The sequence below is a fragment of the Meriones unguiculatus genome, chromosome X (genome assembly GCF_030254825.1).
Source record: "Meriones unguiculatus strain TT.TT164.6M chromosome X, Bangor_MerUng_6.1, whole genome shotgun sequence".
In the NCBI taxonomy this organism is placed as follows: Eukaryota; Metazoa; Chordata; class Mammalia; order Rodentia; family Muridae; genus Meriones; species Meriones unguiculatus.
In genome coordinates this window covers 104979731-104991808 of record NC_083369.1, presented here as the reverse complement: position 1 = coordinate 104991808, position 12078 = coordinate 104979731, and positions in this window count along the sequence as shown.

The following is a 12078-nucleotide window of genomic DNA, read 5'->3' as shown; positions in this document are numbered from 1 at the left end:
TGAATTTTTGATCTTAGCCACTCTGACAGACATAAGGTGGAATCTCAGGGTCGTTTTGATTTGCATTTCCTTGATGACTAAGGACGTTGAGCATTTCTTTAAGTTTTTCTCTACTATTCATTATTCCTCATTTGAGAATTCTCTGTTTAGGTATTCACCACATTTTTTAATTGGATTACTTGGATTGTTGGTGTTTAACTTCTTGAGTTCTTTATATATTCATATATTAGCCCTCAGTCAGATGTCGGGTTGGTGAATATCTTTTCCCAGTCTGTAGTCTGTCCTTTTGTTCTGTTGACAGTGTCAGTAAATGGATGGAACTAGAAAAGATCATCCTGAGTGAGGTAACCTAGGACCAGAAAGGCACACATGGTATATACTTTCTTATAAGTGGATATTAGCCATATAATATAGGATAAACATACTAAAACCTATAGCCCTAAAGAAGCTAAACAACAAGGAAGACCTTAAGGAAGAGGCTTAATCCTTTTTCAGAAGGTCAAAAAGTATAGACATTGGAAGGCAGAGAAGACAGGGAACAGGACAGGAGCCTACCACAAAGGGCCTCTGGGAGAGTGAGACTTTTACTGTAATATCAGCACTGACTTTGGAAATTTTCATTTCATAAACATTTCTGTTTGTCAAATAATATATCTTCTCTAATTTGGATAAGTAGGAATGTGACCTTATATATCTCTATAAATTAAAGTTTAAATTGTATGTTTGTCACTCTGGAATATTTTTTATATCAGAAGAGATTTATGATTATGTGTAGTGCTACCCAATATTATATTGCTAAAAACTTGTGTAGTATGGAAAAATGCATAGTTTTAGTTTCTCTACAGGGAAATATCTATGTATAAGAAATAGAGATGTCACACTCCACTGTGTCACTAGCCTCAGAATTCCTCCTCATCTCACAAATGAGGCAGAACATAGTTTTCTTTCTGGTCATGGAAATTTTACCAAGGGGTATAAGCATGCTTGGTAAATGCTCTACTAGTGAAATACATTTCCATCCTTATCTAGTTTTTTATGGTGTGTTTGGTGTACTTAAATATTTTCCATGGCAGTTTAGTGTTCAAGTGGTTTCCATTGTAATGGGAAGAGGGACTGCCTCTGACATAAACTGATTGGCCTACTCTTTGATCACCTCCCCCTGAGCGGGGAGCAGCCTTACCAGGCCACAGAAGATGACAATGCAGTCACTCCTGATGAGATCTGATAGACTAAGATCAGAAGAAAGGAGAGGAGGACCTCCCCTATGAGTGGACTTGGGGAGGGGCATGTGTGAAGAAGGGGGAAGGAGGGTGGGGCAAGGAGGGAATTAGGGAGGGTCTTATGGGGAGTACAATGTGAATAAAAAAAGAAAAAAATATTTTGAGAAGATTTTTTATATACTATATTAAGTAAGAACTTTTTTAGACTTCAAATATTTTAAACTAAATTAACATATAAAAGTATATTCATCAGGCATACCATTCCAGTTTTGAAAATATATACAGAGTTGAATAGTAAAATTAACCCAAATAAAACTACATTGCCTCAATACTGTTTTGCAGTGAGACCACTGACAGTTTACTCCCACTGATACTCAAGAATACAGTAATCTGTATTAAGTGCATTCACCATGTCCATAACTGATCTCTTGATCTATTTTCTCCAATCTAACTGAAGTTTTACTTTTTTTTCACCCAGTGCCACTATAGTCCAAAATAAGAGCTCTTTTAAATTCTAAAACATTCCAAACTCTTAAAATATAAACCTTTTCCAAATGTGGAATTGTTTATGACAGAGAGCACTCACCATCGGGAAGGTGGAAGGCAGAAACCAGTCAATCTTTAAGGCATAGCATTCCGCAGCTCTCTACAGTTCCCCCTTTTTGTTTTAGACGCATCAGGCAAGAGTAGAGGTCTGATCTCTGATATTAGAAATAAATTGGGACTTTGTACTGATGTTCATTTAGGTGTCATCCACCCAAAGAGCATCAGACCCGACTGATAACTTTTTCTTGAGGATCTGGCTTGCTTCCATGTATGTGGACCTATCTGCATTGCCCACGTGGCACGCTGGGGTTGGCTACCCAGAGGCTATTTAAGCTGTGGGCTGGCTTTCCCCAGGGTCCGAGGCTTGTTCAAGGTTCCTGAATAAACTGCATTGAAAAAAAATCCACACCAAAATTTTCTATGAACAATTGTAATATTTTTTCATAAACATTCATTATTTATTTAAAAAAATATATAAACCTTTTCTAAGCCTCTCAACTTTTATAAACTAAAGGCTAACAGTCAAAGTAAATCAAAGTGTCCCTTAATTTTTCCTCATTTTGCTCAACACCCTAATTTGATTTTTGCTCATTTATTAATCAAAGCCATAAATTCCTTTTTATTTCTTAATATACTCCTTGCATGGCATGAACTTCCATATTGTTTTTTAAATTCACTGAAATGTCCACGTTTGTATATTCAGTTTGGAACTCCACTATCTCCATGAATTAAGTACTATACAAACTAATGATATGCCTCTTAGAAGTCTAATAAGATATTAAAAATTAGTATGTCCAAACCAAACCTTTTGTATTTTCAACAAATATCATTGTTTTTTATATGTATTGGTACTTCCGAATGCTGTGTTCTTTATTTTGGTTGTTCAACCCTCAAACTCGAATTCATTTGTGACTCATATCTGTTAAAGGCCAGCTAAAGCTGCTGACTATTTAATCTATAGTTCTTCAGCAGTGTATGCAGGTTTGAAATTGAAACTAATGAGAATAGGCTTTTATAGTATTAGATATTGAAAGCAATTAAGATGATTAAAGTATATGACAAGATAAGTGTATGTTAAAAGCAGAAATGATGCCATTTTTCTGAAATAACTTGAAGATCTCCAGTTTGATATATTCAGAAGTTATTAAACCAATTTTCTGAAATTCGAAGTTATCTTTCCTCCACTTAAATTGGTATCACACTAATATACCACCATCACCATCCTGATTTCATTAGTTTTCAGGGAGCTCACATGTTATTTTCTTTGCACATCCCCATCACATCAATATATACTAGAGGTGTTCAACAATTATGACAAGTGATATGACATACTATGTTTTTTATATAGTAACTCCTTAATAGTTAATATTTTCAAGGTTCATCCATTTTGACATATCATTTGTTCCCTTTCCAAATAATATATTGGCGTACCGTGTTTCATAAATCAATTCATCTATTGATGAACATTTCTGAACAAGTGCCTTATTTTGGCCTAGAAAAAAAAACTATTTTGTTTTAATAAATAGTCCACCACCTCCTACTCTGACACTATTTCTTTGCCTTCATACAGAATAATTCTTTGTTAAAGGGAGTATGACATAGATATGCTCTTTAAGGCCGAGTTTTCCACAGACTTTTGTTCTCTGCACCATGACAATGTAATGATCTCTCAGTTAATCTTCATCAACTTATAAAAAGAAGCTGTTCTGATGACAACTTAATGATGCATTAATGTATTTGTGTAACAATAAATTAGGAATTACCTTAATACTTTGTCCATTTAGCAGAACAATAGCAACAGGTTCTGCCCTAGGGATTTTGACATATCTATGCACAAGTTCTTGGCCTGATAGTGGTGTCAAGTGTGGATTTAATGTTGTGTATATGGACAAAAATCCAATCAGAAAATATTAGGTTTCTTCTATGAGGTTTATGACACTAATATCCCAAAGGACATATATTACATGGCAAGGCATTATTATAGCTTGCATGGCTCCCAGTAAGATAAGATTGGTGACTCCTTTGCTTATCCACCACCATGCATAGTAACTTCCAGCACTGTAAATAACTGTAAATTCTAACCAGTAGAGATGAAGCTTTAGGTCTGTACTAACTTGACATTTCTTTGTCTGATAATTCAATCACGTGGAATCTTCAGAAATAGGATCACACCATCAACTTCTGGAAGACAAAGGATAGTATTGGCAATAACATAATTATTATGAATAATGCTGCTATGAACATAGCTGAGCAAATGTTCTTGTTATATGGTTTAGCATCTTTGTGACATATGCCCAAGAGAGGTATAGATGGATATTGAGATAGTACTATTCCTAATTTTCTGAGAAAGAACCAGATTGATTTCAAAACTGGTTGTACAAAGTTACATTCCCAGCAGCAATGGAGTAGGGTTCACCTTTCCCCACATGCTCTTCAGCATGAGTAATCTTGAGTTTTTGATCTTAGCCTTTCTGATAGGTGGAAAGTAGAATCATAGGGTCGTTTTGATTTGCATTTCTCAGATGACTAAGGTTGTTGAACATATCTTTAGGTATCTCTCTGCCATTCAATATTCCTTTGTTGAGAATTGCCTGTTTAGCTCTGTACCCCATGCCTTAATTGGGTTAAGTGTTTTGTTGGTGTTTAACTTCTTTAATTTTTCATATATTCTGTATATTAGCCCTCTGTCAGATATAGGGTTGGTAAAGACCTTTTCCCAGTCTGTAGGCTGTCGTTTTGGTCTGATGACAGTGTCCTTTGCTTTATAGAAACTTTTCAGTTTCAAGTGGTCCCTTTTATTGATAGTTGATCTTAGCGCATGCACTGTTGATAGTCTGTTCAGGAAGTTGTCTCCTGTGCCAATGAGGTCAATGTTCTTCCCTAATTTTTCTTCTAACGGGTTTAGTGTGCCTAGTTTCATGTTGAAGTTTTTGATCCACTTTGACTTTACCTTTGTGCAGAGTAGTAAATAAGGGTCTATTTGCATTTTGCAACTTGTAGACGATTAGTTAGACCAGCACCAATTGTTGAAGATGCTGTCTTTTTTTTTTTCCCATTGTTTGGTTTTGGCTTCTTTGTCAAAAATCAATATCTGTAGGTGTGTGGTTTTATTTCTGGGTCTTCAATTTGATTCCATTGATCCACCAGTCAGTTTCTATGCTAGTAACATGCAGTTTTTCTTACGGTTGCTCTGTAATGCTGCTTGGTATTCCTACAAAAGACCTTTTATTGTATAGGCTAGTTTTAGCTATTCTGGGTTTTTTGTCTTTCCATATAAATTTGAACACTGTTCTTTCAATGTGTGTAAAAAATTATTTTAGTATTTTGATAGGAATTGCACTGAATCTGTACATTGCTCTGAGAAAGATAGCCATTTTCACTATGGTGAGCCTACTGATCCACAGAATCTGGAAACAACCTAGATGTCCCTCATCTGAAGAATGGTTGCAGAAATTGTGGTACATTTTCACAATGGAATACTACTAAGCAATTAAAAACAAGGAAATTATAAAATTTGCAGACAAGTGGTGGGAGCTAGAAAAGATCATCTTGAGTGAGGTAACCAAAGCTCAGAATGACACACATGGAATATAGTCACTTATAAGTGGATATTAGCCATATAATATAGGATAAACACACTAAAATCTGTACACCTAAAGAAGCTAAGCAAGAAAGAGGACCCTGGTGATTAAGATGATTAATCCTCATTCGGAAAGGCAAATTGGATGAACATTGGAAGAGGGAAAAAAAAAAGAAACAGGACAGGAGCCTACCACAGAGGGCCTCTGAAAGACTCTACCCAGCAGAGTATTAAAGCAGATGATAAGATTCATAGACAAACTTTGATGAGAGTGCAGGGAATCTTATGAAAGAAGGGGGAGATAGAATGACCTGGAGGGGACAGGAACTCTGCAAGGAGAACAATAGAACCAAGAAGTCTGAGCCCAGGGGTCTTTTCTGAGACTAATATTCTAACCAAGGACCATGCATGGAGATAACCTAGAACCCTGCACAGATGCAGCCCATGGAAGCTCAGTCTCCATGTGGGTTCGCTAGAAAGAAAGGGAGGGGCTGTGTCTGACATGAACTCAGTGGCTGGCTCTTTGATCACCTCCCCCTGTGGGGTTCTGCCTTGTCAGGCCACAGAAAAAGATGTTGTAGCCATCTCTGATTAGACTTGATAGGTTAGGGTCAGATGGAATGGGAGAAGGTCATCCCCTATCAGTGGGCTAAGGAAGAGGCATAGGGGGAGAAAATGGAATGTGGGTAGGAATGGGAGGAGATTAAAGGGGCTGCAGCAAGGATACCAAGTGAATAAATTTAAATAAATAAATAAATTGCAAAAGTGGTAATCCATTGTTGGCACTGTGAATTTTACTTATGAATCTGAGGTGTGTAATAAGAATAACTACATTTAAACTCTCCTTATTGTGAGTATGTACAAATTTCAATAAGTTTCTACAGTACTAGGTTTCCTAATAATATCTTAAAAGATCTTTAGTATTAGTATTTTTTTTCTCCTCATAGTCTCTTTCCCCTACCTTTCCTTCCATCTCCCATCATATTTGAGCTTTTCTTTTCAATAATCACCATTATGCTTTGATACCACTGCTTTCTCTCTCATCTCCCTCAAATCCCCTCTCCATGACCATGGTCCGTTACTAATTTTCTGACCTTTATTGCTTTTGCAAATGAAACATGCATAGCTGAATTCAAAGTTAGTAATAAAATGACAGGAAACATACAACCTATATCTTTCTGTGTCTAGGTTTCCTCATAATGTTTGTTTACAGAGCCAACCATTTCATTGTGAATTCCATATTTTAGTATTTATTACTAGCTTTCTAACATTCTCTTATGTTAGTGTGTCCTTTTATTTTCCATTGATCAGTTTATGAACAACTAGTCTGTTTCCTTTCCCTGGGAATTAATATGGATGAGAAAGAATCTGTGTAGTAAGATATTGTGTCATTTCAGTGTATATCAATAAGGGGTGTAGGTGTATATTTTAGATGTATATGAAGCTTCTAGGTACACTGATTTCAATAGAAGAAGTCAATAATCCATTTGTATATTAAATAAACATGCATATACTTAAAAGAGCATCTTTCTTTTTTTAACTGTGCTTTATGTAATCCAGGCTACTCTTTCCCTCACTAAGTATTGTAGGAACCTTGAATTCCTCATCATCCAGCCCCTCCCCCCCCATCAAATTGTGGCATTGTAGTTATACAGCATTGTATAAGGGCTGGATATTCATATTTAAACTATATATTCCTTATTATTTTTTAAATTTAGCACTCCAAAACTAATATTGATTTACAGTCTAATGTAGAAGTATTAAATGTATGTGTCACACATTATGGAAGTTGAAAAGAATGTAAGACAAAAGTAGTTTTTAATTTAGTTTTACTGTATGAAATGGTAAAACTCAATGAGCCATAGCACGTCATGTTGAACAGGGTAATTTTATTTAAACTATATTTACACACAGTGATTTAGAAAGATTGATTCCTTTTACACTAAAGCATACCATAAATGCCAGGTATTGATGACAGCTGAATTTATCCAATATGAATATTAATACATAAAAATACATGAGATGTATTTTAATACAAATTCAAAATCATTTATTATGCCTTTAATAGACTTTAATTATATCAAGTCGAATAAATAAATTATTCCAGTTGGAAATGTAATAATTCTAAGAGAAATTGGTGAAATATACATCACTATGAAATGTGTTTAATTGTACAGTAGATTCCAAATCAAATCACACCTGTTTACTGAGAACCTAGAAATGCTCATAAAATTTTGGCCTATCGATTCAAATAAATTTGCATCAATTATTCCTATGATGGGATTAAATGGATACCCAAAATACAACCTTTTTGATAATTCCTAGGTGTATAGTAGCTTCTGGATTAATCAAGTTTATAATATAATTGACAAAGAGGTTGAGAAAATATAAAACAAATAACACCACAAATGAATTTACATTTATAGCATCAATTTGTCATGAAACTGATAGGAGTGTTAGAAAAGCTTAATAAGGAAGTACTTGTCTTCCAGTTTAGGAGCAAGAAAAGCTTATCCAAAAAGAAGTTACAATGCAGTCAACAACTGAAAGAAATGATCAAATGTTATGTGAGTAAAATGTAAATGTGAGTGTTGATAAATGTGGGTATCATCATAGGCCTTGAGGACTAAAGCAAATTAAGACTTAGGAAGGAACACAGGTGAAAATGCTTCATATGGCTGATAAGCAGACTAAGTATGACCTCTTCTTGAATAAATACTGTAGCTAATAGTAATTAAAGTTTCCTTTTTTATCACACGGAAATATATAGTCTGTGGATTAAACCTGTCAATAATTTGGCGATCTGGAAATAAAAGTCCATTAATTTTCTTAAAATATCATGGGATGTTGTTTAGAAACAAGCAGGTAAGTGTGTTATCATGGTGTAGGAAGCTATCAAATCTGCTTCCTCTTAGCAATTATGTAGATTCATGACCTCCACTATCCACTTCCCTGCTACCTGCATAAAACATCCAATCTTTCTTTTGCTTTGCAAACGATATCCTTCATACTGAATTACAGATTTTTATGAGATTTAGCTACTAATGATCATTTTCTTGCCTCTCCCTTCATGTATTTAATATAAAAGTGTGACTTAATTACTCAGAAGTTTTCATATCATCCTTTCTGTATAAGAAAGACTAATATGCTGTCTTCTTAATCTTCTCAATACAATATTTCAAGAATGTGGAGTACTACTGAACAAAAGGTCAGCAGTGATGACAGGTTTTAGATGAGGTGATAAATATCATTAAAACAGAGGAATCTTCAGATAACTTTGCTCATTCTTGTTATTAAATGACCTTTAATTTCTTATTTCTTGTACTTCATGTAATATATTTTTTAGTATGAGATGCTTACATGTTCCCTGACAACTGACATTGATACCAGGATATGAACGAGATATATGGAAATATGACATCTGCTTCATACATTGATATCAAATGTATCATTTCTTAATTTTCTTAAAGTGTTTCATGTTTTTTCTGTGTGGAACTGAGATAGAAGGACAAAGATAGATTGAGTATCTGTATACTACTTTGAAAATACATACAATTGGTATGTTTGCTAGTTCATTCTTATTCTTCCTCTCACTTCTCAGTCTAACCTCCTTGGTGGAAGGAACTAGTCTCTGTATACTCATCTCTATTGTCTCACTCTCTAATCACAGACCACTGGTGTGTAACAAAAATTGTTCTGTTAAATGATGAATATTTGAAAATTCATTTTCTTTACAAATTCACACCCAAAGTACTTCAGGTTCTTTGATGGGAGATAAATAGCCCACACAATCACTGAATCAGAACATTTGAGGCAAATTGACTTCTAAAAGACATCTGCTTATCTTAACTTCTTTACTTCCCTCTTCAGTCAAGTCCTTTAAAGGTATAGGTAGTTCTACACTTTCTTTTGATAGCCATTCAAATGGTTAATATTTATTACAGAAATGCAACCATTTTTCTCTGTAGCCTGAGTCATTCGAGCCCAGTCTCTTACCTTATGTCTTATTTTGAAGGATTCTGATGACATTCAGTTTAAAGCTTTGACAAATAGGAAGTAGAGATCCATTATACTCTCTATCTGTCTGTGGAGTAACAACCAAGCTCTTGTCCTTCTTGCCTTCAACTTTTCCTTTGAGCACTATTGGATTGGTAGCACTTGTATTTACAAGTTTCCTTTCAAATGAGCAGTACACTGCAAACATTATTTTCCACTGTTCACTCTAAAAGTTTACTTCAACAGATCCTTAATAATTGGTCTGCCTGAATTTCTTAATCTGCGGGGTTGATATCTCTGGAATTAACTGAGTGGGCTTCACCTTGTGTGTTCTTTTGGAGGTAGGAACACAGAATGGACATTTGTTTTTCAGAGTTACTTTCCTCTTTAGAGTCAGTCAGAGTGCATTTTCCTCCTTTTCCTTCCAGCAGTCATTTACCACCTTTCCTCAAATATAATCAGTCTTTACTACAAGATAGAGAAAACAAAGTCCCAATTTGCAAAACGTTAACTCTACAGTTGCAGGGCTCTTCTCTTCCACAGTGTTTTCTATTGAATTCAGCTATATTAAATGTCAGTAACATGGTATAAAAAATAGTTGCCATGAAAAAAAAAAAACACACACACACAAATGTGGCTGCAAAAGATTCTTGGCTAAATCAATATTTCTAGTGGACAAATGAAGAGAAAAGCTCTCCATTAATTTTTGGTAAAGTTATGGAAGCATAGTAGAACTTTTGCTTTAGAATTTTCTATCAACAGAAAAGACAAAGGAGTAGGGAATAATACTTGTGGAAACTTGCAATGGAAGAAAATGTATACGACTTTAGCTGATGTTTCTATCACCAAAATGAGTCTTCCATCTCTGGCAAATCTTTGTCTGATAATGTTCATTTACTCTTTCATCTCAAAGAGGATCACGACATGTTATTTAGTAGTTTTAAAATCCTGTTTAAACCAAGGACCATGCATGGATATAACCTAAAACCCCTGCTCGGATGTAGCCCATGGTAGCTCAGTATCCAAATGGGTTCCCTAGAAAGGGGGACAAGGATTAGTTCTGACATGAACTCAATGACTGGCTCATTGAGCTTCCCCCCCCCCCCGGAGGGAGGAGCAGCTTTTCTGGGCCACGGATAAGGACATTGCAGCCAGTCCTGAAGATAGCTGATAAGCTAGGATCAGATGGAAGGGGAGGAAAACCTCCCCTATCAGTGGACTTTGAAGGGGGCAGGAAGTAGATGAGGGAGAGAGGGTGAGGTTGGGAGGGAACAAAGGAGAGGGCTAAAGCTGGGATACAAGCTAAGGCTGAGGATCTCGCTTGCTTCCATATATGTGGACCTATCTGCATTGCCCACGTGGAACGCTGGGGTTGGCTACCCAGAGGCTATTTAAGCTGTGGGCTGGCTTTCCCCAGGGTCAGATGACTGTTCAAGGTTCCTGAATAAACTGCATTGAAAAAAAAAAAAAAAACTCACTGCCTGTGGACTGTGAGAGCAGAAGCAGGGCTCTTAGCTCCTCAGTGGTGGCAACCAGTGGTAGCCTCCTTCAAAGTCCCAGATCAACAGAACAACCCTCCCTGAGTCCCACATCTGTGGGCAGCCATATGGACTCCGCAGGGCCTCTCAGCCAGTGACTGTAAGGCCTGCCACACCCCTCAGTGGCAGATAATAGGCTATACAGCCACCAAAGACCTACCAAACAAACTAGGCACACCAGACGCTGGGCCACCCAGGTCTGCAGACCACTGATGTAGGCCCCCAGGACTTCCCATAAGGCATCTGGACTGGCATCCCAGTCTGAGGGTGCAGCTTGACTCCCTAATATGGCATCTGCAGCACCACTGAGTTGGCAGAGCTCATCAGTCCTCCTGCATACTACTCAGCAGGTCCAAACCATAGAGTAGAGAGCCCAGATACCCCAAACCTTGCGTATGTGACCTGCTTGAGAGTGAGTGAGCCTTCAAGAGCCTGCAGAGCACCAGATCCAGGTTCCTTCTAAACTAGCAGCCAGATATCAGACAACTCCCACCCACACACCCACTGTGGGAAACAGAGGAGTTCTTGAGACATTGAAGTCCCTGCTCTGCTGGTCCAAAAGTGGAGTTCAGGCAAATAACACCAGGAGCTCAGAAAGAACCCAATACCAATAGCCTGTAGGCCCCTGAGGTATTCAGGGAATTTGCAACCATCCTTCCTTATGTCCTGTTAAAGATTTATGATCTTCCCTAAGAACAAGAAGCTGAAGGGAGGGGTAAACTCGTGCCAGCTGTACTTCTCATGTTATTTTTTTCTTAAGAAGGAGCCCATTATTATTTTTTACTATTCCTATAATGCCTTTTGATACTGAATCTAATTTATTTTCTTAAACTTATTCCTTTTACATTCTATTTTATTAAAGCCTTTAATAATCTACTAATAATAAATTTCTTTATAAAATTAGTTGTGTTGTTTTAGGAGTCACAGAGAAATATCAAAAAACTCATTAATCCAGCCCGAGAACTGCAACTGAAAAAGTGTAGAAATCTCAGAACACATCTCTTTGCCAGACAGGAGGGTCTGCCAGGGACCTTCCAGGGAGTGAATTTCCGAAGAAAGCATGTCTCCTGCCCTGCAGCACATGCTACTATGGCGACACAGGCGTGGGTGTAGCAATATCGTCCACCATGGCCAAGTAGGCTTCATTCCAGGCAAGCAAGGGTGGTTCAATATACAGAAATCCATCAATGAAATCCAC